Here is a 27,625-nt window from a genome sequence, read left to right as displayed (position 1 = left end):
TATGAGTGCTCAGCTCACTGAGATAAGAGAAACTTATTTTGTGAAGTTAACTTAATTATATTACATTTTACCGGTATATGTATTTTGTGGATAAATATTTATTCTATATTTTATTTTTTAAATTGTGAATAAAATTGTTCTGCCTCTCAACAAATTTGTTTCTGTACGTGTTCATGTCTAGCAATTGCCAAATCACTTTTGTGAATTAGACTCTTGGTTTTTGAGAAGCATGGGTCAAGTTGTTGCTAGAGTCAGTTTTTAGGGAGGCACAGATTAAGCAATAGGCAACAACAGGATGTACACTATGGTGCCTGCCTTGAGTGCATTGTGAGGCAGGAGAGAAACTGCCTGCAGGCATACCAGTAGCAATAGCCCATAACTGCACTTAGCAGAGCCATCCAAGAGATCAGAGGTTCTCCACTGGTGGCCCCAAAAAACATGGACATTTGTTGATGAGCCATGGAGACCTGGCTAGTCACATGTTGCTGACTCCTTTTCCTCCTCCTTTCCGGCTCTTAAAGTGGGAGGGGAAGTGATCCACATGACAATCCTGCTACAAGATGTGCCCCCATCCAGTGATAAAGTTTCAGGCCCTTTGGAACAGGTAAAAGCCAACAGCCCCGCTGTTATATGCCCACCCTCAAACTCAAGAACTGCCAATATTTTAACGAAGGTCTCTGTCAAAGAGTGATTGGCTTCTTTAAGGGGTAATGGGTCCATCCCTGCACATGATTCATTCATCTCTCCTCCCCAGATAGGGAAAATTAGTGTAGTCACCTGACAGGAAGGTCGTGTGGTTAAATCAGTCCACCCTTGGAGACAAATGAGAAGCCTCCTGAAAGACAAAGAAAGGAGACTGCAAGAAGGAAGGCTGTCGGGGCCCTGAACCAAGGAGCAAAATCTTGCAGAATCACAGCACAGGCCTCAAGAAGGAGGTCTTTGGGGCCCCAGAAGCATGGAGAAGGTACCTTGGGACTGAGGGCCAAAGAGTCTGTATTCTGAAAAGACTTAGCAAATAAGACCTCATAAAGGGGGAACTTACTTTAAGTAGATACATAGATATTAAGGTCAGAAGGGACCATTATGATCATCTAGTCCGACCTCCTGCACAATGCAGGCCACAGAATCTCACCCACCTGCTCCTGTGATAAACCTCTCACCTGTGTCTGAGTATTGAAGTCCTCAAATCATGGTTTAAAGACTTCAAGGAGCAGAGAATCCTCCAGCAAGTGACCCATGCCCCATGCTACAGAGAAAGGTGAAAAACCTCCAGGGCCTCTTCCAATCTGCCCTGGAGGAAAATTCCTTCCCGACCCCAAATACGGTGATCAGCTGAACCCTGAGCATATGGGCAAGATTCACCAGCTAGATACCCAGGAAAGAATTCTCTGTAGTAACTCAGATCCCACCCCATCTAACATCCCATCCCAGGCCATTGGGCCTATTTATCATGAATATTTAAAGATCAATTAATTGCCAAAATCATGTTATCCCATCATACCATCTCCTCCATAAACTTATCGAGTTTAATCTTAAAGCCAGATAGGTCTTTTGCCCCCACTGCTTCCCTTGGAAGGCTATTCCAAAACTTCACTCCTCTGATGGTTAGAAACCTTCATCTAATTTCAAGTCTAAACTTCCCGATGACCAGTTTATATCCATTTGTTCTTGTGTCCACATTGGTACTAAGCTTAAATAATTCCTCTCCCTCCCAGGTATTTATCCCTCTGATACATTTATAGAGAGCAATCATATCTCCCCTCAACCTTCTTTTGGTTAGGCTAAACAAGCCAAGCTCCTTGAGTCTCCTTTCATAAGACAAGTTTTCCATTCCTTGGATCATCCTAGTAGCCCTTCTCTGTACCTGTTCCAGTTTGAATTCATCCTTCTTAAACATGGGAGACCAGAACTGCACACAGTATTCCAGGTGAGATCTCACCAGTGCCTTGTATAATGGTACTAAAACCTCCTTATCTCTACTGGAAATACCTCGCCTGATGCATCCCAAGACCGCATTAGCTTTTTTCACGGCCATATCACATTGGCGGCTCATAGTCATCCTGTGATCAACCAATACTCCAAGGTCCTTCTCCTCCTCCGTTACTTCTAATTGATGCGTCCCCAGCTTATAACTAAAATTCTTGCTATTAATCCCTAAATGCATGACCTTACACTTCTCACTATTAAATTTCATCCTATTACTATTACTCCAGTTTACAAGGTCATCCAGATCTTCCTGTATGATATCCCGGTCTTTCTCTAAATTGGCAATACCTCCTAGCTTTGTATCATCCACAAACTTTATTAGCACACTCCCACTTTTTGTGCTGAGGTCAGTAATGAAAATATTAAATAAGATTGGTCCCAAAACTGATCGCTGAGGAACTCCACTGGTAACCTCCCTCCAGCCTGACAGTTCACCTTTCAGTATGACCTGCTGTAGCCTCCCTGTTAACCAATTCCTTATCCACCTTTCAATTTTCATATTGATCCCCATCTTTTCAATTTAACTAATAATTCCCCATGTGGCACGGTATCAAACGCCTTACTGAAATCGAGGTAAATTAGATCCACTGCATTTCCTTTGTCTAAAAAATCTGTTACTTTCTCAAAGAAGGAGATCAAGTTGGTTTGGCACAATCTACCTTTTGTAAAACCATGTTGTATTTTGTCCCATTTACCATTGACCTCAATGTCCTTAACTACTTACTCCTTCAAAATTTTTTCCAAGACCTTACATTCTACAGGTGTCAAATTAACAGGCCTGTAGTTACCTGGATCACTTTTTTTCCCTTTCTTAAAAATAGGAACTATGTTAGCAATTCTCCATTCATACGGTACAACCCCTGAGTTTACAGATTCCTTAAAAATTCTTGCTAATGGGCTTGCAATTTCATGTGCCAATTCCTTTAATATTCTTGGATGAAGATCATCTGGGCACCCTGATTTAGTCCCATTAAGCTGTTCAAATTTCGCTTCTACCTCAGATATGGTAATATCTACCTTCATATCTTCATTCCCATTTATCATGCTATCATTATCCCTAAGATCCTCATTAGCCTTATTAAAGACTGAGGCAAGGTATTTGTTTAGATATTGGGCCATGTCTAGATTATCCTTAACCTCCACTCCATTCTCAGTGTTTAGCAGTCCCACTTCTTCTTTCTTTGTTTTCTTCTTATTTATATGGCTATAGAACCTTTTACTATTGGTTTTAATTCCCTTTGCAAGGTCCAACTCTACTTGACTTTTAGCCTGTCTCACTTTATCCCTACATGTTCTGACCTCAATAAGGTAGCTTTTCTTGCTGATCCCTCCCATCTTCCACTCCCTATATGCTTTCTGCTTTTTCCTAATCACCTCTCTGAGATGCTTGCTCATCCAGCTTGGTCTACAACTCCTGCCTATGAATTTTTCCCCTTTCTTGGGATGCAGGCTTCCGATCGCTTCTGCAGCTTTGACTTAAAGTAATCCCAGGCCTCCTCTGCCTTTAGATCCACAAATTCTTCAGTCCAATCCACTTCCCTAAATAATTTCCTTAATTTTTGCAAGTCAGCCCTTTTGAAATCAAAAACCCTAGTTGCAGATTTATTTTTGTTTATCCTTCTGTTCAGTTTGAACTGAATTAGCTCATGATCACTTGAACCAAGATTGTCCCCTACAACCATTTCTTCTATGAGGTCCTCACTACTCACCAAAACCAAATCTAAAATGGCATCCCCTCTAGTCGGTTCAGCAACTACTTAATGAAGGAATCCATCAGCTATCGCATCTAGGAAAATCTGAGCCCTATTATTATTACTAGCACTCGTCCTCCAGTCTATATCTGGGAAGTTACAGTCTCCCATGATCACGCAGTTTCCATTAGTATTTACTTCATTAAAAACATTAAAGAGGGCTCTATCCACATCTAAATTAGATCCTGGCGGTCTATAACACACCCCAAGCGCTATCACAGGGGAGGCTCTAGTAGTTTTCTTCCCCAATGTGATTTTTGCCCAGACAGACTCTGTCTTATCCATTCCATCGCTTCTTATTTCTTTACATTCTACCTCATCATTGATATACAATGCTACTCCACCACCTTTACCTTTATTTCTGTCTTTCCTAAACAGCACATACCCTTCAATACCTGTTATCCAGTCATGACTACTATTCCACCATGTTTCTGTTATCCCTAGAATATCTGGTTTCACTTCCTGCACCAGTAGCTCTAGTTCCTCCATTTTGTTACCTAAGCTCCTCGCATTGGTTTACAAACATCTTAATTTTTGCTGTTTGGCCTTGTTCACATTCTGTACCCGATTAGGCACGGTCATTCTACAGCCAGTATGACCTATTAGACTGGAATCCACACTGCCCTTCCTCCTTATGTCCATTTTCCTACCCACAGCTGTATCCTTTCTTACTTTGTTTTCCTCCCTCTCAATGCTAAAATCCGGCGTGGAGATTACCTGGACATATCCCAACCATCTCCCCCGAATTCCTAGTTTAAAGCTCTCTTAATCAGTTGTGCCAACCTCCATCCTAGAAATCTATTTTCTTCCCTACTCAGATGAAGTCCATCCCGAGAGAACTGTCCTCTGTCCATGAATGCCTCCCAGTGGCCATACATCCCAAAGCCCTCCTTATAGCACCACTGCCTGAGCCATCTGTTGATAGTCATAATCTTGTCACACCTTTTTTGCCCTTCTCTAGGAACAGGCAGAATCCCACTAAAGATCACCTGAGCCTCGATTTCCTTAAGCGTCTTCCCCAGCCTAGCATAGTCTCCCTTGATACGTTCCAGCGAGAATCTACCGGTATCATTTGTTCCCACATGAAGGATAATTAGGGGATTCTTTCCCGCTCCCTTTAGGATCCTTTTCAACCTCAGGTCTACATCCCGTATCTTAGCACCTGGAAGACAGCACACCCTTCTATTCTCTGGATCAGCTCTGGTAACAGGCCTGTCTATTCTTCTCAATAAGGAGTCCCCGATCACGTAGACCTGCCTTTTGCTGGTGACGGTGCTATTCTCCAGTCTATCCCCTGTTCCCAAGTTCTTTCTATTCCTATTCTCCCTTGTAATCCTCTTCAACCCATCCTATATCCTTCTGGGACTCATATTGGGTGTAGTCTCCATTGACTCTTCCCGTTTTCCTATAGGACTAGCTGCTCTTCTCTTCTTCCTTGCCCTTCCACCTTCAGTGACCACCTGCTGAGCCCCTTCTTCATTTTCCAACTCTGCAAACCTATTCTTGAGCTCTATTTCTCCTTCACTAGCCCGTCTTTTCCTCTGCCTGGTTCTTTTAGTCACATGCTTCCACTGTCCACTTTCCTCACTCAGCAGTCTTCCCTCAGAATTCCTCAGTCCTGCTTCCATCTACAAGTCTGAGCTTTTCCTTTCGGCTACCTCATGTCTTTGCTCCATAATCTGCTCAAACCTCCTTCTAAACTCAACCAGACTTTCCACCTCCATCTCCAATCCTCGGATCTTTTCCTCCATCAGCTCTATCAGACAGCATTTCATGCAGACAAAACTCTTACCAGATACCCCCTCCAGGATCATGTACATACCACAGCTTCCACATACAGTCATCTTCATTGTGTCTTCCACTACATGGGTCACTCCCACTGCTGCCTCTGTATCTGTCATAGCCTTCCCACCTAAATCCTGGCTTCAACCCCTCTCTGGAAGTATTTTGGCTTGTGAGCAAATTATTGCAACAACCACGGGGGAGCTGAGGGTGGGGTGGCTTCAGGGCCATGCTGTGCCACAAGGGGCCAGGCTCAGGGATGGCACCCTGCTAGTCTCCCAAACAAATCCTTGAATGTAGCCTGCAGTATATGCTATGTATCAGGTTGGCAGATGCTGCAGAAAGGAGTGAAGACTAGAGAGTCCATCCATTTATTTAAAGAAAAATGCTTTCTTACACCCACAATAAGGCAAGAGGCTGCACCACTGGGTAACAAACTCCTGGAAATAGCTTCAGTGCATCCCCGAGAGCTGTACTGAGTTTGCTGGTAAATTTTGACAAGCATCCAACTTGTGTAGCTGGAAGTTTGGGATTGAGATAAAGAACATGTGGGGAATTCAGAGGATCCACTCCCTCTGAGAAAAGTTTGGAAAAATCCCTGCACTTTGTGCAATCTGGTCAATTCCAAGGGCAAAATTTTTGCAGGATTCTTAGGAGACCCAGGGATGAGTTGTCTCTGGCATAGATAACTAAGCAGCATCCAGAGAGGGGTTGAAGTCCACCAAAGAAGGACTGAGTGGTAGAAGCTTAATGCAGTGCTCCTATGAGCCACTCTATCACATTACTGCTTTGTAGCATAAAATATCCCTACAAAAAGAGATTGGAAAACAGCAGGGGAGTGTTGTGTTGTTGGAAGTTAAGTAACAAACTCATAATCAATATGTCTTAGTTTATTTCTTTTCGTGGTTTGAATTTGGTTGGGAGTTGGTGTACAGCTCTGACATCTCTAAAAGACCACACCAAAGGCCGTCAGAGCATGGTTTAGGATAAGCAGGGCTTGATTTTTAAATATCATGTTCATGCAGAATTGCAAAAACATGTTTAATTTTCTGTATGTACTTTCTGTGCCTGGCCACAAATGGCCACCCTCATAAACATTACTAACAGAATGGTTCAGAATTCAACATGCATGCTTTTCTGTAGAAATGATTTGATTAGATCCTTTTATTTGTTTCACCCAAGAGGTAATAGATTCCCAATACTCTCCTTGAATCTGGACACAGCAAATCCTCGATTATCCTCTCTCTTCTGGGTTAGCTTTGGTCCACTTCTTTTTATGTTCTGGTTATATGATGATCTATCTTCTTCTTTAAAGAGAGCTGAATTACTCTTGCTATGTGAATTAGTTGTGCGAGTCTCCTACCACTTTGTGGCATTGCTATTATGAAGTACAGTATACTCAAGGCAGAAGGTGCCATTGTCAGGGAAAGGCCCAGAATCAGATAACTTTCTAATTAAATTCTATCAGTAATAATGACTCAGTGGGAATACTTTTCCCGCATCTCTATGCACAATATACAAAGAAAGAAAAATCCCAAACACTGCACTGAACCAAATATCCCTAAACTTTGGACAGGTTCAAATAGGACTTAGTCACCTAACCTGCTTATGTGTTTCTGATGTTTGTGTCCCACTAGGCCTCTATCTGCATCTTCAGGCATCTAAATACCTTTGAAAATCTGGCCCTTAGGAGCCTACATTCCATTTTGACAAGTGATTGAAGCATTTAGGAACCTAGGTCACTTAGCCACTTTTAACATTTTTACCCCTAGTCAGTGATTCGTAGTGGCAAGAATACAACTGCAAGAGACTCTTGTGCTAAAAGGCATAGGTAAATCTAGCTTGGATGCTTCTAAGGTGCCATGGTATCTAAACCCTATGGAAGGGGCAGGTCAAAGGGGTGATATTTGTTAAACTTGTCAGTAGATCCAAAACCATACCAGAGCTGTTTAAATCCACTGATTATTTCACAATCATCTCTAGAGATCAGATAAACTGATCGGAAGTAATCTTATGTCAATGGGATACTTCAACGCATGCTTAAATAAACATTTCAAGTGCTCGTCTTTCAGCCTGAAGTACCTAAGTCAGTTGAAAACATATTTGCAAAAACCTATTAAAACAAACACTGCCACCATTACTTCTGGGGCATTTAACCATCTCTGTCAATCTTTAGCAGGTGGATACAGGGCTAGTAAGTTGAAGTTGAGCCTTATCACTTAAATAATCAAATGGATTTGGAGAGTTGGAACAAAACTATTATGGGGCAAAATCAAAAGGGCAGTGTCAACTTGACTTTTTTTAAATGGACTCATTTAAAACATTGCAGTTCCTGTTTGAGCACTGTTCAAATGGTGGCCCTGATTCAACAAATTCCTTAAGCATATACCTAACCTAACCTAAAGCATGTAAGTGGTCCCACTACAGTCATTTAAGTTAGGCACCTCATTCAGTACGTTGCTGAATCTGGATCAGTCTGTTTTCAGTATATGTATATTTTTTAATTCTTTAAAAACAGTTTTTATACAGATTATTCCAGCTCTGGTGATATTTATAAGGGTCTTCTCAGCAAGAGAGAGACAATGTAGGGGAACCCAGTAACACTGACTACCCAGAAACTGCACAGAGTTTAAAAAACAAAACACCACACAGAACACTGGGAAAAAAGAGCGTTTTCATTACCATCTTTCCGTTATCTTATGTGTCACTAGAATTTTCAAGGAAACGTGATTATCAGACAGCAGCCATTTAACATTACCAGAATTACCATTTGCCTATGATATGTAGAAGGCTAATAGCAGAGAATGAGGGAGATCTCTACAATATTCTTATGATTATTATATGCACATCAGTTTATCTGCTTGGTATTATTCTGTATGAATGCATGGAGTTAAATCAAAGAAGTTAAAATCAAGCCCTCGGATCGCTACCCCTTCCTGCTTCTCCACGTGGGCACCAATGATACTGCCAAGAATGACCTTGAGCGGATCACTGCGGACTACGTGGCTCTGGGAAGAAGGATAAAGGAGTTTGAGGCGCAAGTGGTGTTCTCGTCCATCCTCCCCGTGGAAGGAAAAGGCCAGGGCAGGGACCGTCGAATCGTGGAAGTCAACGAATGGCTACGCAGGTGGTGTCGGAGAGAAGGCTTTGGATTCTTTGACCATGGGATGGTGTTCCATGAAGGAGGAGTGCTGGGCAGAGACGGGCTCCATCTTACGAAGAGAGGGAAGAGCATCTTTGCGAGCAGGCTGGCTAACCTAGTAAGGAGGGCTTTAAACTAGGTTCACCGGGGGAAGGAGACCAAAGCCCTGAGGTAAGTGGGAAAACGGGATACCGGGAGGAAGGACAGGCAGGAACGTCTGTGAGGGGAGGGCTCCTGCCTCATACTGAGAATGAGGGGCGATCAGCAAGTTATCTCAAGTGCTTATATACGAATGCACAAAGCCTTGGAAACAAGCAGGGAGAACTGGAGGTCCTGGTGATGTCAGGGAATTATGACGTGATTGGAATAACAGAGACTTGGTGGGATAACTCACATGACTGGAGTACTGTCATGGATGGTTATAAACTGTTCAGGAAGGACAGGCAGGGCAGAAAAGGTGGGGGAGTAGCACTGTATGTAAGGGAGCAGTATGACTGCTCAGAGCTCCGGTACGAAACTGCAGAAAAACCTGAGTGTCTCTGGATTAAGTTTAGAAGTGTGAGCAACAAGAGTGATGTAGTGGTGGGAGTCTGCTATAGACCACCAGATCAGGGGGATGAGGTGGATGAGGCTTTCTTCCGGCAACTCGCAGAAGCTACTAGATCGCACGCCCTGGTTCTCATGGGTGACTTTAATTTCCCTGATATTTGCTGGGAGAGCAATACAGCGGTGCATAGACAATCCAGGAAGTTTTTGGAAAGCGTAGGGGACAATTTCCTGGTGCAAGTGCTAGACGAGCCAACTAGGGGGGGAGCTTTTCTTGACCTCCTGCTCACAAACAGGGAAGAATTAGTGGGGGAAGCAAAAGTGGATGGGAATCTGGGAGGCAGTGACCATGAGATGGTCGAGTTCAGGATCCTGACACAGGGAAGAAAGGTAAACAGCAGGATACGGACCCTGGACTTCAGGAAAGCAGACTTTGACTCCCTCAGGGAGCAGACGGGTAAGATCCCCTGGGGGACTAACATGAAGGGGAAAGGAGTCCAGGAGAGCTGGCTGTATTTCAAGGAATCCCTGTTGAGGTTACAGGGACAAACCATCCCGATGAGTCGAAAGAATAGTAAATATGGCAGGCGACCAGCTTGGCTTAATGGTGAAATCCTAGCGGATCTTAAACATAAAAAAGAAGCTTACAAGAAGTGGAAGGTTGGACATATGACCAGGGAAGAGTATAAAAATATTGCTCGGGCATGTAGGAATGAAATCAGGAAGGTCAAATCGCACCTGGAGTTGCAGCTAGCAAGAGATGTTAAGAGTAACAAGAAGGGTTTCTTCAGATATGTTAGCAACAAGAAGAAAGTCAAGGAAAGTGTGGGCCCCTTACTGAATGAGGGAGGCAACCTAGTGACAGAGGATGTGGAAAAAGCTAATGTGCTCAATGCTTTTTTTGCCTCTGTCTTCACGAACAAGGTCAGCTCCCAGACTGCTGCGCTGGGCATCGCAGCATGGGGAGGAGGTGACCAGCCCTCTGTGGAGAAAGAGGTGGTTAGGGACTATTTAGAAAAGCTGGACGTGCACAAGTCCATGGGGCCGGACGAGTTGCATCCGAGAGTGCTAAAGGAATTGGCGGATGTGATTGCAGAGCCATTGGCCATTATCTTTGAAAACTCGTGGCGAACGGGGGAAGTCCCAGATGACTGGAAAAAGGCTAATGTAGTGCCAATCTTTAAAAAAGGGAAGAAGGAGGATCCTGGGAACTACAGGCCGGTCAGCCTCACCTCAGTCCCCGGAAAAATCATGGAGCAGGTCCTCAAGGAATCAATCCTGAAGCACTTAGACGAGAGTAAAGTGATCAGGAACAGTCAGCATGGATTCACCAAGGGAAGGTCATGCCTGACTAATCTAATCGCCTTCTATGATGAGATTACTGATTCTGTGGATGAAGGGAAAGCAGTGGATGTATTGTTTCTTGACTTTAGCAAAGCTTTTGACACGGTCTCCCACAGTATTCTTGTCAGCAAGTTAAAGAAGTATGGGCTGGATGAATGTACTATAAGGTGGGTAGAAAGTTGGCTAGATTGTCGGGCTCAATGGGTAGTGATCAATGGCTCCATGTCTAGTTGGCAGCCGGTGTCAAGTGGAGTGCCCCAGGGGTCGGTCCTGGGGCCGGTTTTGTTCAATATCTTCATAAATGATCTGGAGGATGGTGTGGATTGCACTCTTAGCAAATTTGCGGATGATACTAAACTGGGAGGAGTGGTAGATACGCTGGAGGGCAGAGATAGGATACAGAGGGACCTGGACAAATTGGAGGATTGGGCCAAAAGAAACCTGATGAGGTTCAATAAGGATAAATGCAGGGTCCTGCACTTAGGACGGAAGAACCCAATGCACAGCTACAGACTAGGGACCGAATGGCTAGGCAGCAGTTCTGCGGAAAAGGACCTAGGGGTTACAGTGGACGAGAAGCTGGATATGAGTCAGCAGTGTGCCCTTGTTGCCAAGAAGGCCAATGGCATTTTGGGATGTATAAGTAGGGGCACAGCGAGCAGATCGAGGGACGTGATCGTTCCCCTCTATTCGACATTGGTGAGGCCTCATCTGGAGTACTGTGTCCAGTTTTGGGCCCCACACTACAAGAAGGATGTGGATAAATTGGAGAGAGTCCAGCGAAGGGCAACAAAAATGATTAGGGGTCTGGAACACATGACTTATGAGGAGAGGCTGAGGGAACTGGGATTGTTTAGTCTGCAGAAGAGAAGAATGAGGGGGGATTTGACAGCTGCTTTCAACTCCCTGAGAGGTGGTTCCAAAGAGGATGGTTCTAGACTATTCTCAGTGGTAGAAGATGACAGGACAAGGAGTAATGGTCTCAAGTTGCAGTGGGGGAGGTTTAGGTTGGATATTAGGAAAAACTTTTTCACTAGGAGGGTGGTGAAACACTGGAATGCGTTACCTAGGGAGGTGGTAGAATCTCCTTCCTTAGAAGTTTTTAAGGTCAGGCTTGACAAAGCCCTGGCTGGGATGATTTAATTGGGGATTGGTCCTGCTTTGAGCAGGGGGTTGGACTAGATGACCTCCTGAGGTCCCTTCCAACCCTGATATTCTATGATTCTAAGACTGTTTGGGAAAAAACACACATGAAACAAAACAATGACAGAGATCAGATTCCTCCACAGAGAATACCAAGGGTCCTTAGGAGAACAATGGAGGACTATTAATTGGGAAACGCCCACCTAACTGGTTCCAGCCAATTAAGCAGATTTGTTTTCCCAAGGCCAGAGCCTAGGGTCAAATGGACATAAAATCATTAAAACCTTTTTAAGAGGAAGTTGGGAGCAGGCAGCAGGTGCTGGAAGGGAGAATGGAGTAGTGTAGCCTGCTGGGTGAATAAACAATACATTTCAGAGCAGTAGCCGTGTTAGTCTGCAAAAACAGACCAGGAGTCCTTGCGGCACCTTAGAGACTAACAAATGTATTTGGGCATAAGCTTTCGTGGGCTAAAATCCACTTCATCTACACAAAAGAATAAATGGACACAAAGCAGACATCAAGAATTGTAACATTCAAAAACCAGTAGGAGAACACTTCAATCTCCCTGGACACTCAATAACAGACTTAAAAGTGGCAATTCTTCAACAAAAAACCTTCAGAAACAGACTCCAATGAGAACTGCAGAACTGGAATTAATTTGCAAACTGGACACCATCAAATTAGCCCTGAATAAAGACTGGGAGTGGATGGGTCACTGCAAAAAGACCCTTGGGTCCTGATTCTGTCATCTCAGATCTGCTTGAGGCTTCATATGAGGGAAGTGTAAGCCATAAGGACTAAGATCCCAGTCCTAAGCTGGAACACACTGCAATGATATTGGACATTGGACTATAACCTATGAACTATTTCTGTAAGATCTCTTTGCAACTACAAAACTCAATGACATTACTTCACCCAAGACTCATCTAAATGTTAATATTCTCTTTTGATCTCTGAATTAGTAGGTACAAAGCTCTCCATCTCTGCTGTGAATCTAAACCTCAAGAACTGAACTCATGTCCGTATGTATATTGATCTTTTAGCCTATACTCTCTCTTTTGTTTTTTTAATAAATTTTAGTTTAGTTAATAAGAATTGGCTGTATGCATGTATTTGGGTAAGAACTGGAATATTCACTAACCTGGGAGGTAATGTGTCCGATCCTTTGGGATTGGTAGAACCTTTTATTTTATATGATATATGATTTTCAGAAATCTTCATCATATTTGACTTGGGTACCTGGATGCAGGCCTGAGACTGGGTCACTTTTTTAAGGGAACTGTCGTGTTGGTTTTTGGGCAACCAGTGAGGTAATAAAGAAGCTGTTTTATGCTGGCTTGGTAAATCTAAGTATTGGAATATCCACCAGCTTTGGGGTTTGTCTGCCCCACTCTTTGCAGTTCATCCTAACTGAGTGACCTCAGCTGGCCCCACTGAGACCCCGATCACACAAGCATAAGAAATTAGTTCAAAAGAAAATGATATTTAAGGGGGGAAATTTTCAGACCCTTCCTCATTGCACCTCAACATGGCAAAAAGCCATTTCTAACTAGGAAACAACCTGATTGTCCTTTCCTGACAGAACATCACAAGGAATGACACAAATGTGAGCTCAGCTGGTACACAGAATAATAGGGATCATTTAGGCTAAATTAGCAGCATCGTCCCTCTTTGCTGCTCCAGGTTGGTGCAGTGCAATGAAGAGAGCACCCTGCAGCAGCACTCCACAAAAGTGGGTGCTGCCAAAAGGAAAAAGGCATGGCTAGAAGAAGCCCAGTCCTGCGTGCGCCTCTCCCCATATTATATATCTTTATATGTGCGTGCATGTATATATGCATGAACAAACCCCAACAAATACTTTCCAAGGGGAAATCCATGGGAAATATTTTTCTTTGAAAAAACATATACTTTTGCCAGTAACTGATTTGGGAGTGATTCACTCCTACAGTAATGAATGTGCATAATTATGGTACAAGGTAAAACGTATTGTTTTACAGGTTTTTATTTCATGCAGTTACATTATGGCTGCATTTTATCATTTGGTTCACAGGAAGCTAACCTTTCCTTTGATAGGCATACACCTAAGGGGATTCTGGCTATATTACTTTCCCCTGTGACAGGTAGCAAATGGCTACAGTCAGCAGTTTTGTTCTTGAAATAGGTTTGCATTTCAGTGGGTTCCAGATTACGCATTGCACAGTAATAAATAAATACTAATCTAGCTATACCAATTAGAAATCAGTTAAGGCATATTACATTTTCTAATAGATTGTGGCAGGATGGGCTATTACACACAAAAAAAGGTTCAAATAATGTTATTGAGGTTGCAAAGTCAAGCACTCAGAAGTTGGCAAGGGAGTCACACTGGTGTCAGGGATGTGCTTTTAGTCATCCTAGTGAAAATTCACCCAAATTTGGCCAAGCTTTGAGTCTCTGAAAGACCTAATTTCCTCTATGCCCAATAATTTGTTAGAGTTTGACAGCTAAATTCTCTAGAGATTCTGCCTGCACTGAGCATGTTCCAGTCCCTGTTCTATTCTAGATAAGGTATCATACTGCGCTCATCACAGCAGCATCTGTGTTGTGACTAACACCTGTCATATGTTTGTTCTCTCCTCCTCCTCCTCCCAGGGGAGCGTTTCATTTTGGAGTTTTGTTAAGAGAGCATGTGTGCGCTTAAGCTGTGTGGGGACAGGGCTAGATTACACAGCGGAGTTTACAAATTGATAATGCACAGCCACTGCACATCCGTTACCTCATATTATCATTAGCAATCTGAATGAGCTGCTGTGTGACTGGTTGGGTCAGCGTATGGAAGATGAGACACCTTTGGGGAGATCAGAGGGACAGATCCTATTTCAGGAAGGGTTTTGAAAATACCTGCAGTTTGATGCAGTCAGGTAGACAGCTATTCTGATGGGTTAGGTCCTCTCTCCGTCCAGCTTAGGCGTTTCAGCCCAAACTTCCCTTCATTTTGTTGGCAGAATTTTAACAGAGTTTCTAAGAATCCCCGCCACACTTTACAGTTCCTCAGAACAGTTTCTGATCCAAGCAGGTTTTGCAGCTGCTTTGCAGCAGTTATATCAACTATGCCATGTTTTTGGACAGTATAGAAATGAGGTGCTCCATGGGAGTTATAAAAAGCAGATACTCTAAAAAGATGTGACCCACTAGCTGTGATGCAGATCCCTGTCCTTCTTGGCTGGTTAAAGGAGAGTCTCAAGTAACTGGGCTCTCCATGTCAAGAAGGAATGGAGAAGAACTTTGCTTGAGAGACATTAGTCACTGTTGTTACACAAAGTCTTCAGGGACACTTTGATGCCATGGTGGTGAGTGGGATCTAGAACCTGAACAGAGAGAATAGTCCGTAACTCCACCAGATTAGAAATGTACAGAATTTTAACATGGGGTTTGTACTTCCCCTTTGCTGCTCAATGCTGACTGCCACCTTTATCCATGATGGTTGTGGAATCTCCATCATTTGGAGATTTTTAAAAACAGGTTAGAAAAACCCCTATCAGGAATGGTCTAGAAAATACTTAGTTCTGCCATGAGTGCAGGGGACTGGACTAGATGACTTTTCGAGGCCCCTTCTAGTTCTATGTGCAATTTTTTGACTGAATGTGGATGCTCACTACTCAGCAGTCCAACATGAATACACAGATTCAAAAATCTAACAGCCTCAGACTGACATCACTTCAGAACCAGTGGAGTGTTGATTCTTGACAGGCACAAGAGGATTAAAGTATTTTCCAAATGTCAAGTGATTCACAGAAGGTAAGAGGCTACATTTAAATCAATACATACAATAGGGCTTCCTGGAGCCCCTACTGAAATGACATCTGCTGGGTCACAGACCAAATCCTGCTGAGAGGTGAGAAGCAGGGACTTTCTTTCACACATGGCAGAGGTGTGAGATAGCAAAACTATTCTGGCAGGCCATGGAGATGGTATATGTGGTCCTGGGGATTTCACTAAGAAAACCCACATATGTTCAGGTTAGGTCATTTTTTCCATCAAACAATTTAAACAGCAATCAAGAAAAATGCCTACAAAGAATTTCTTTCAAATTACTTTACTGAAGAGTTAACTCAGGCTCTGACTCGGAGTTACCTCTATCCCCCCTCCAGCCCACACACAAAAGCCACTCACCTGAAACGAGTAATACTTTCAGCTCAGGCTAGCTAGCCCTGCTTGGGTTATGGCTTAAAACCTGTGTGCTGCTTTCACTTAGGCTAGTAACATGCTCCTTTTGCGGTGAGGATGTAGGCAAAATCCTGAGTATTTATAGTCCTCCTAAGCCTTCCCACAATTCCCCATGCCCCCACAAGGACAGACACGTTCTCCCACGAGTCAATGGGAGAGAATCAGAGTGGCTCAGGTTACTGCAAAACAAAGAACCATGGAAGTTCATGGAAGCCCCCAGAAGTTCTAGCAATGCACATGAGAAAGCGCATCACCAGTGAGGATATAGTCAGACATTGCCATGTGGCTGCTTACACCTGGGGTAGGCTAACCCAGGGGCTCAGATCCAGGTGCCAGTCACCTGAGTTAACTTTGCATGAAGACATACCCTATTGGATCATTGGAGAAGTATCTGAAACAAAGTGGTCCCCTTTCATTGATAGTTTTTATATTAGTCAATTCTAAGTATGTGTTTCATTAATCCTGAGCTAATGGCTAACAACAAGAAAGCAATGTCTATCTTGGCCTCTGATGCACAACTAAATAGTATGGAGTAACGTACCCATTTTTAATTAGTTAGAGCTATGAATTGTTTCATATTCCACAAATGGAACCTGATGTTTAAACAAAAAGAGTTAAAGGAACAGGACATTACATCCACTGTCAAATGCATTTAACAATTTGCTCTGAAATATGGACGAACAAGTGAAACAAACATTTGCAATGTTTACATTAGACTTGTTAGTCTATTTTGTCTTGTGGTAGCTGTACAAACTCTGAAACTTGAAAAAGACTTCTAAAGAAAAGCTGAAGTAACAGGTATAACTTGCTTATATTCTTTCCCTATCTCCTCTGATTTTCTTATACATAAGACTGGTCCCCTATGCTGAAGAGTTTACAAGCTATGCAGTCCCCCTTCTGAGCCCAAGGACAGGAAAATGCACAAACACTAGACATAAGGACTAGAAATGAGGAGAAGACACAGAGTTGCTATCCAAAACGATTTTAAATAAATAATTGGTATTCTGATTTTGTATACAAAGAGGCCTGAAGCTTTGAAATTCAGATCTAGATCCAAATCTCGCCAAAGTTCAGGGGGATTATGACCAGTGTTCTCATTTGTGGCCACCTCTAATAAACATGGTGATTTAACCTGTACCAAATTTGTATTGAACCTTTTGAAAGAGTGTGAGCAGGTGATTGCAGTTTAGGGTCCAAGCACCACTGAAGTCAGTGGAAACACTTCCAGTGACTTTACTGGGTTTTGGATCAGGCCCTTGAAGGAGGAGAACAATCTAGTCAGAAAATGTCAGCCAGCGACCACGGACACTATTAAGTCACTCTCACTCTTTCCAGCTCCCGGTGCAGAACGTTATTGTACATCCTGCTCCAATGTGAAACCAAATCTAAGAGTCAACGTTCTTAGAAATCATAAAGGGCAAATCCGTAACTTACCTCGTGGACCAACAGAGGGAAGCAAGATAAAGAATTGTGTAAATCAAAGATAAGATTACATAAATCTGCCATCTTATGGTGCACAGGACTAACACCCATTTCCAAATAAGCGCAGATCAATAAAGGGAGGACAATTAACCTGATGTCAGCCTATCTCCACCAACAGAGTGTTAATACTCTAGTGTTATCCTGCCCTAATCTGTCAAGCAACCTCCCAAAATGAACATCAGAATCTAACCTCCCATTTCTGAGCAAGCTGATCAAGCTAGGAAAGAACTATCTCCAACCATACCCATCAGCTACCAAAAAGAAGAGGGGAAAGAGGCTGCATAGGTTATGCTGATCCAGAATGACGTCCTCTTCTCCATGACCCAGGGGCATAGATCCATACTCATTCTCTGCATACCACAATGGCATTTGATTCTACTGAACATAAAGTATGGCTGTCCCACTGTAGAGACATAGCAGTGAAAGGGATCAAGCTGAAATAGCTCCTAATCTTTCTCTGAGAGGGTCATTATGAGCAACTCTTCTTCCCCTTCAGACCAGTTTCAGAAGGATTATTACTTTACTGAATGTTTCCATGAAGTCACTGAGGGAGACCATGTGTCAACACATATTCAAATGCCAGTAACACAAAGACAATACCTAACCCTACCTCTTCATGGAAACAGCATTATCTTCCAGCTCGTTGCCTTGGAGACATGAAGCCCTGGACAAAGAACAGCTGGCTGAAACTGAACCCAGACAACTCTGGTGGGAAGAAGAAACTGTTCTGAAGAGCATTCCCTACTATCCCCCTCCATCAAAGTCATCTGCTCTCTGATTATTAAATCAGGCCGCAGCACTCCTCACTCAATAGGATGTTCAATTAACCACAACATAACGGTGTAAAATGCCCTGTTCCATCAACAGCTGGCCAGAAGACTGCCCCCCATGCCATCAGACTCAGGCTTGGCTATAACAATCTATGCATTTGTGACTTCCAGCTTTGATTACTCAAGAACATTACACCTAGGAATGAAGTTGCTCTCTCTGAGAAAGCTCCCATTGGTACAGGGAGCATCGTCTCACAGGACTCGGCCTATGCCTGCACTTATGGCAGTAGGCAGAGTACACACTGCATGCCCCCCTAGCACATAGAGACAGTGGTGTAGATGGGGAGGCCCTGTTAAGGTGAGTACAGAACAGACACGCCAGAAACGTAGGGTCTGTACTATACATGGCTCTCCACGTGCCCGAGCCATGCCACTCCGCTGCTGTTTTTAGCAGTGTAGTGTCCCACTGCCTCCCTGCTGCTGGAGCTTTTCCTGCTGCAGGGAAAGGATCTGGCAGCGGGGAAAGGCTCTGGTGGGGGAGGCAGCAGAAAAAGTCTCCGGCAGCCTTTCATTGCCATGTGTAGCTACTCACTAGTGTGGATGCAGCCTGCTTTTCACTGCAGCACGTACCTATACATATCCTATATGCTGCCGTCAACATAAACAAGGCCTAAAAGCACATCACCATAGTGTTCAGTTCTCTGCACCTGGGCCCTCTTGAATGCCAAGTCACATCCAAAGTTTTGGACCTGATATTCAAAGCCTTTCATGGGACTGGTCCAAGCTGCCTGTGAGAGATCACCTCTCCCTCTGAAGCCATGACACCCTGTGACAGCTACGTTCCTCAGGAGAAACAGCTGTGTAAATGACAAGCAAGAGAGTCTCATGAGCACAGGAGACAGCTCTCATAATGCAGACTTCATTTCCCTACAAGATTAGAATGACAGCAAACATCAGCACCTTTCCAATAAAAGGGCAAAGTTCGCCTCTTTGATTTTACTTTCCACAATAGTTAAAAATGTATTAATGCTAATGTTAAAAAAATTGTATAGTATACAGGTTAAGAAAAGAGTGTCTGGGTATAGTGCTTGGATTATTCACAAATACAAAGTTTGTTTTTAAAGTCATAAGATTTAGATATTATCATCCAAGTATTCAGGTACATCACTCATGAAAAGTTATACAGAGAGTTAGATGTGAAAAGCAAATATAGTAATGAGTGAAGATTGTCCCTCAGTAATTGAGAATTTAGGGTAGGTTGTTGTGAACACTCTGTACCTCAGGGGAACACCCTGCACCCCCATGTTCATCTTTATAAAATGATTGTGTGGTATCCAGTGCAAAGTTTGTCATGTTGGGTGTCTTCGGAAGGCTCATAATGCACTGAGCATGGTTGTTATAGTAATTGTTACAGTAATGTTATAGTAAGGTTATAGGTTATAATTTCATGTATATAGTTATGAGGTTGAAAATGTATCCTCATGACTTAAAGCAAGCCCATGCAAAAACTCTCCAAGAGCAGAGAGGCAGTTCATACCTCGTCAGGGCATGGATGGGACAAACCCAGTCCAGCCTCACAGGAACAATGGATGTTGGCTTAGGCAGCAACAAAAGAATCTGTTAGACCCTCAAGGGAGTCACCTCCTTCCTTTGGGCAGTTTGGAACTGCGATGAGGTAATGCTTACCTGACTCTAAAGTGGGGGGGAGCAAAGCCATTTTGCCATGCTCTCTCTCTTCCACCTCCATCTACAGACACCACCACCACCAAGTGACTGAAATGCTGATCAAAGGGGAGAGCCTGACTGAAAAGTAACCAGCCAGCCTGTGGTGAGAAGCATCTAAGTTTGTAAGGACATTGAAAGTGTTAAGATCAACTTAGAATGTGTTTTGCTTTTATTTTATCTGACCAAATCTGACTTGTTATGCTTTGACTTATAATCACTTAAAATCTACCTTTATAGTTAATAAATTTGTTTATTCTACCTGAAGCAGTGCGTTTGGTTTGAAGTGTGTCAGAGGCTCCCCTTGGGATAACAACCCTGGTACATATTAATTGCTTTGTTAAATTGATGAACTCATATAAGCTTGCAACTTCCAGAGGGCATAACTGGACACTCAAGATGGAGGTTCCTAGGGTTGTGTCTGGGACCAGAGATATTGGCTAGTGTCATTCGCTCACAAGTACCTGGGAGCAGCTTACATGCCAGAGGCTGTGCGTGAACAGCCCAGGAGTGGGGGTTCTCACAGCAGAGCTGGGTAAGGCTGGCTCCCAGAGTCAAGGATTGGAAAGGCCGAGCAGATCACTGGTCCAGATAACACCAGAGGGAAATGTCACAGTTGTCCATTTAGAAAATACAATCCATGGAGAAAGTATTTCAGTTACTTTCCCGACTGCACTTCTCATCGGCACTCCAGCTCATCCCTCCCCGTATTGCTGACGTGTTCTATGTAGATATCCCTCAACCACCTGATGGCGTCCTACACCATGAGTTGCGTAGCGTCGACCAATTCTACATTCTCTCAACACTCACTTGTTACTGGGGTCCCATGCACCCAGGGCTCCGACGATCAGCGCGTGTGTCTGGACCTGGTAACCCTTAGCTCTCAAGGTGTCGGCTAGATGGGCGTATTTCTCCAGCTTTCGAGATCAGGCATCGTGGAAGGCCAGGGTCCTGTTTTCAAAGGGAACTGTGACATCCACCATGATGATCTTCTTTCAGTCCTCGTTGATGATGATGATGTCTGGTTGGGCTGTCAGTTCCAGGGATGGCAGAGTTCACGGCAACCTTTCCCACGAGCGGTGGGATGGCCCTGGCCAGGCAATCTTGGATGGCACTGTGGCGCAGCTGCCAGGCTCTGGAATGGGGCTTGCAGCTACACAGGACACGGGGGAGCATCTCATTGGCATAGCCACACTTCCTGCATCACTTGTCCCAATTCCTGTGGCGGACGGCTCTGTTCAGTGGGACGCAGTTGAGCTGGGCCCTGTGGATGAACCTCTAGTTGGCAATTCAGGAGAAGTTGCCCCCGGGGAGGAAGTGGTTGTTGGCATCCCACTTGCATGTCACCTCGAACACCTTGCCCTGGTCTGGCTTCTGTTTCAGGTTTTCCACGTATTGGCAGCAGATGGCATCCTTCAGGGTCCTCTCCAGCATGGTTCTAGCTCTCAGAGTGATGATAGTACGATCCATATTCTTCATCTGTGACACCAGGACTCCCATCTCTTGGCATTCCTCACACACCACGTCCAACGGCAGCCGATACACTTCTCCAGTCATCGCGTAGCGTTCCGGGCACGAGTCCAGAGCGAAGCAGTCTCCCCCTCTCTTCCAAATTCTCCTTCCAGGGAGCCACTCAGGTAGATGGCGACATCTTCGTTGGAGGGGTCCTTGCGATTCCTTTCTTGATGGCTTCCTGCATAGCACTTTCCGCTATGTTCCTCACCATTGCGTCCGGGCACGTCAGAAGCCGTAAGTGATTGCCACAATGTCACACAGATCACCCATTCGAGGGACACTGGCGCCACCCTGCCCATGCAAGATGTACACCAATTCGTTGCTGACCCTCTGGGGAAGAAACATCCACTTCTTCACCAGCTGCCTGATGGTGTTGTCTGCCTTGTTAAGAGCTACCTTCACCATGGCAGACCCCCCTCAGGACGAATAAAATATGGGGAATCAGGAAGGTGTTCAAGGTGTTGATCTTCTGCCATGGTGCCAGTAGGGAGGAGTTAATCCTGGCCACATCTCATAGGATCCCCGTGATGGTATCCCCAGGTGTCTGCTGGATGCAGAAACCCGTGGGGGTGCCAAGATGTTGGTACGCTTGCCCATCCTCGAGGAAGATCATGGGTTCGCCCTGGATCTGAAATGGCGTCGCCTGAACCGAGTCCCTTCCACAGCCATCAATATGCAGGGATGCGCACTTCCTGGCATTGAAGTGGAGTCCCATCCAGTTGGCAGCCTGGCTGGTGATTTCAAGCATTTGTTGGAGACCCTCAGGGTTGTCTGCAATCAGGACCAGATTGTCTGTGTAGGCCAGGATATTCTACTACTAAAAGCGCCAGTGCTATAATTGCCACACCCAACATGCAATCAGTGGGAGAAAAGGAGAGAAACAGAGGTAGATTTTAACTTTAAAACAGGTCAGGCACTCAAATACAACAGCAATAAGTCTGGTATAAACACATGGGGAATGGCAGAGAGTTGCTACTATGGGGTCACAGGGAAATCAGATATGATGGCAATTAAAGCTTTGTTTTAAAAACTACCTGTCATTGATAGAGCTTACTTCATTGGTAATGCAGCAGGCAGAGTTGTAGGAAAGAGATCTTTCCTGAGTTTGCACAGAGGCCAGTCTTACATGCGGATCAGTCTATATTTATCCAGTAGCAACCTCACCACTAGCTTGCACTCCTGAGCTCCAGGTGTTGAACCAACTGAGGTGTGACAATCAGGGTCCAGACACCTCAGTGGGAGAATAGGGGGTCTGAACCCCAAAGAGTAGCCAATTGAATCAACCTTTTGTAGATAAGGTTATTGGGTATAAAAATATGCTGAGTAAGGTCTTTTATGGAAGCTTGTAGCATTCTGAACTTGACGGTCATTGTGAGATGGATTTATAACCGCAGTCTGTATACCTATGTATTTATGTGTATAAAACCTGTGCTCGTAACCTGTACTACAGACTCAAATACAGCTCACAACAGAGAGGGGCAACTCCTGGAACCTGACCCTCTTCCATTACTTACTGCAGCTCTGACTTCAGCTGGTGAGTGAAAAAAAAGAGTTCCCCAGGAATATTAATTTGGTGGTGTTAATGAATTTGCCTTCACTGTCTTCATGTCCTGTTTGTGTTCCCTTTCTACAAATAGGACTTGCTGGCACAAATGCTCATGAAAAGTGAATTTAAAATGTGAGCAGTGAAGAGGGAAAAATTGGTCTGTGCTCTCTTTTTGTCTCTACAATGTATACAAGCAGCCTGGAAGGTTTCTTATTGAAAAAAGAAAGGTGATGAGGATAGTAGGGGAAAAGGGTTCCTCTTGTTTTTATGAGAAAAAAGGATTTCAGATCTTAGAAGACTCTAAGCTGACTAGAAAACTACTGAAATTATGAGATCACAAGAGACTGAAGTTGTGCAATTGAAAGAGGAAGAGATTTTTAATTAGATGGTTTAAAACTATTCCTATCTGGGTGTTCTTGTTAGCACTTATTTAACTACAATGAAAAATACACAGTTTGGACAAATATTGTCTTTGTTAAAGATTCCTCATCCCTTCAGTAAAGATGCCGGGCTCACAATACACGTGCTCTGAGTTTTCCCCAATGTCAAGAAGTCTTCCTACAAAACCTAGGAAGACTGGTCTTGACATTCTTAATTTTTAGGTAAGAAAGTAAAACTGTAAAAAAAAAAAACAAAACAAACCTGTTGTCTCTGTATACAGTAGAAGCAAAATCTCTCTCTCATACCCATCACTGTATCTTGGCACCTCAGAATCTTTAATGTATTTCTCTTCATAACAGCCGTATGAAGTAGGGAAGTGCTAGTACCCTCCTTTTACTGATGGGGAACTGAGGCACAGAGAGACCAAGTAAGTTATTCAAGGTCACACAAATAGTCAGTAGAGCAGGGGATTGAACCCAGTTCTCCCAAGTCCCAGGCTAACCATTAAACCATCCTTCCTCAACATTTCACTTCTCTGTTTGAGGACAATATGTGAGAGAGAAAGAGGCAAAATTAATCAGCTAAATTATTCATGATGACTGGTTTGCTATGTATAATGGTAACCTATCACTTCATGCACCTAAATCCAGTCTTTGAATTGCTGAGTTCTGGAACACCCTCTTATGTTCCTAAGGGTAACTATGGAGAAATACATAACTACAAAAAAAAAGAAAAAGGAGGACTTGTGGCACCTTAGAGACAGACTAACCAATTTATTTGAGCATAAGCTTTCGTGAGCTACAGCTCACTTCATCGGATGCATTCAGTGAATGCATCCGATGAAGTGAGCTGTAGTTCAACAAAGCTTATGCTCAAATAAATTGGTTAGTCTCTAAGGTGCCACAAGTACTCCTTTTCTTTTTGCAGATACAGAGTAACACAGCTGCTACTCTGAAACATAACTACAGCAGAGGGTAATCATTCATGCCCAATGAGAGTACAGCTTTCAGACAGCAGATGGCAGCATTAGACTAGAAATTGAGAAGGACAAGGTGGGTGAGGTAATATATTTTATTAGACCAGCTTCTGTTGGTGAGAGATAGAAGCTTTTGAGCTTACATAGACCCGAAAGGTCGAAAGCTGGTCTCTCTCACCAACAGAAGTTGGGCCAATAAAAGATATTACCTCAACCACCTTGTCTCTGTAATACCCTGGGACAAGCACACCTACAACAACACTGCATATAAAAATTAAGAAGACTTCCGGCATCAGAACAACTGCACAATGTGTTTTCTTGAGTTAAAAACAAAAGTTATACAATCCCCCTTTTCATGCATGGAGAAACTGTTTTTTGTGTTTGCGGAAAATCCATGACATCCAGTTATCCTAAAGTTAGTTAGTTTTAGTGGATTTTCAGTTTAAAAAAAGTCAGTGTCCATTTTGTAAATATACAACACAGCACTGTGTGCACTGACAGGTGTGAGTAACTCAATCAGCCACCAGGGGCGTGGCACACGCAGCCTGCCTATAATCCACCTTAAAAGATCAAGTTAAACTAGATACCATGGTTAAACTTCACCCCAGGTGTAGCTGATTGACTTCAGTGGAGTTGCACCAAGCATTAATTTAACCCAGCGGTCTAGAATTTTCTTCAGATTTCAGACAATCAGAGTATTACAGATGCATTGCCAACCAAGCGAGCGATAGTAGGAGTGCTAATGCAGACAGGCTGCTGACGGGCTATATCTACACTTAAAATGCTACAGCGGCACAGCTGCAGCATAGATAATCCATCTCCCTGAGAGGCAGTAGCTAGGCTGACGGACGAATTCTTCCACTGAACTAGCGCTGTCCACCCTAGGGGTAGGTCAATTTAACTAATCTCTCAGGGGTGTGGATTTTTCACATCCCTGTGAGATGTAGCGATGCTGATGTAACTTTTCAGTATAGATCAACCGTAATGCTGAGCAGGTTTAGGTGACGTTGTGGCCAGCCTGCACTAGCTCATTTCCCATCGCTGTCCCTGGTGGGCTGCACCTGCTGATGCAATGGCGGGAAACGTGAAGAAAAACGCTAGCGCATTCACAGCCATTGTGTCATGTTTAACTCATTTTTCTTACTTGGCTTTTTAAAAGCGCGTTAAGAGCCAGAATCTTGGACTTCTACATGTTTCCAAATACAGGACATATGGCTCTTCTTGGGTGTACGTGGCTGGCAACTCTGACCTGGGCCCTCCTTCCACGTCATTGTCGCATTGTACTATAGCCAACATACCATTAACTTGCCTGAAACTTTGCCAGTGCCTCACATAGCCTAAAAGAATAGGAGTTCCCAGAAAGGGCCCTATCCTGCAAGCAGCTAGGTGCTCTCAGTCCCACTGAAGTCAATGGGCTCAGTGCTCAGCACCTCACATGAGTAAGGGCTGTGTAACCAATACTAACTATGTGCCTTAACCGGTACATCTGGCTATAAAATCTAGTGTTGTTATAATTTCAAAATGTGGTTGAATTTTATTACTTTGGCTACCATAAGAATAGAGAAGGCACCAGTCACCCACAGTTAAATAAAGCACCTGTCATGTGCATGTTGAAGGTGTGGCAGTAAAGGAAAGGGCGTAGCCAGAGCTCACTTAGCTGTAGGCCATCAGGGAAGCCCATAGGTAGCCATTCAATGCTGCCATAATTCAGAAGGGAGACAAGATGGGTGCGGTAATATCTTTCATTGGACCAACTTTTGTTGGTGAGAGAAACCAGCTCTAGAGCTTACACAGGGCTCTTCTTCAGGTGTGGGAAAGGTACTCCGAGCGTCACAGCTAAATACAAGGTGGGACAGATTGTTTAGCATAAGTAATTAGCACATCTTCTAAGGGACCATCATTCAAGGGAGAGTAGGATGGACACGGATACAACTACTCTGCATATAATTTAGAAGGGCCACTCTAAGTTGTGCCAGGCAGGAGTCCAGCAGGGCCCAGAATCTCAGAGATATGAAGGGTATGACCCTAAATAGAGCTGCATGATCTTTCAGTACAGGAGACATTCTGCGATTCAGGGGGAATTCTCTCACAGGCTCTGTGCTCATCAGCATTTAATGGCATTATTTATCAGCCAGACCCTCCCCTCGTCCCACTTTGTCAGTTTCACAGGCAAGGCCATGCTAGTGTACCTCAGGTACCATATGTACCAGCTGTGAGAATGGCAATAGGCTGTGAAATGGGAAATTAAAGATTTCTGGTTGCACACACAAGCCAGCACAAACAACAGGGGAGCACTGAAAGCTGAAACGGAAACACTGAAGCGAGGCAGAGCCTCATTTTAATACCACAAAGCCATTTCTGAGGAGCCAAACTGAACCAAAGAGCAACAAACCAATGGGTGGGAAGGTAACAATGCTGTTGCAACTATGAAAAGCAGATGGTATTTCCAAGAGTTACCTCAGAAAGGATGTAAAAATGGAACAACACAGGATTCTGCTGGCAAAATGTCTTATTAATTACACTGGCTCTTTGCTTCAGGTCTCACTGAGGAATGGATAAAACTGGTGACAAAAGTCACAAGACTTTTCCCAAGATTTTTCTGTATGATTCTGTGTCCTCTGAAACGCAGAATTAGTGAAATTTCAGGAGACTGAAAATATTGGGGGTTGAATAATGACACAAATGCAAAGTGCTTATGAAATCATGACAGTTTCACCAGGAAGCATAGCGGGAATTTTCAAAGTTGAGGCCTGCAAAAATTTCAGCGAGGAGGAATGGTCTCTCCTCTTCCATCCCACAAAAGCCATGTGAACTACTGAATTAAAGACAGGGCAGAAACCAACGAGACCCCATGTTCTAGTCCCAGTGATTGGCCTTAATCCTTTACAAAGTTTAGTTAATTATTATTGTCCCCATTTCATAGCTGGCAAAACTGAGGATCAGAAGTGACTCAAGGTTGAGTCACTTGCCCAAGATCATACAGCAAATCAGTGTCAAGGAAAGATTACAATCCTGGTCTAAACAACTACCATAGTGCTCCAAAAAGCAAGTAATTGAACCTCTGAGTCTCAATCTCACAATTGGTTAAAAAAAAAAAAAGGTTGCTTTTATTTTCCACAGGTAAAATTTGCTACATGCAGGATTTATGTTACCCACCGTTACATCCAGGCTGGTTAGTATTATCTCATAAAGATGCTACAGATTTAAAAAACCAGGCTCAGAACGTGTAGGTAAATTTCTCGAGGGGCAATGGAACTCTGTGGGTTAACTCTATCTTAAGGTAATTTTTTTTTACATGTAATAATAATTCTATTACAAAATATCATTGCTTCA

At 43.7% G+C, this 27,625-nt stretch overlaps 1 long non-coding RNA gene across 1 annotated transcript in view; it reads right to left on the bottom strand.

Annotated features, from left to right (window-relative positions):
- LOC141992750 (uncharacterized) overlaps positions 1-27,625 on the bottom strand; it is a 68,293-nt gene that overhangs the window by 30,541 nt on the left and 10,127 nt on the right. Inside the window, exon 2 of the long non-coding RNA XR_012640639.1 lies at positions 778-835. This is a non-coding gene — a long non-coding RNA (uncharacterized LOC141992750). The remainder of the gene's footprint in view (positions 1-777; positions 836-27,625) is intronic.

This window comes from Natator depressus, chromosome 8, assembly GCF_965152275.1.
Source record: "Natator depressus isolate rNatDep1 chromosome 8, rNatDep2.hap1, whole genome shotgun sequence".
NCBI classification, from domain to species: domain Eukaryota; kingdom Metazoa; phylum Chordata; order Testudines; family Cheloniidae; genus Natator; species Natator depressus.
The sequence above is the reverse complement of the archived record's forward strand: the minus strand, read 5'-3'. Positions and strand labels throughout refer to the sequence as shown.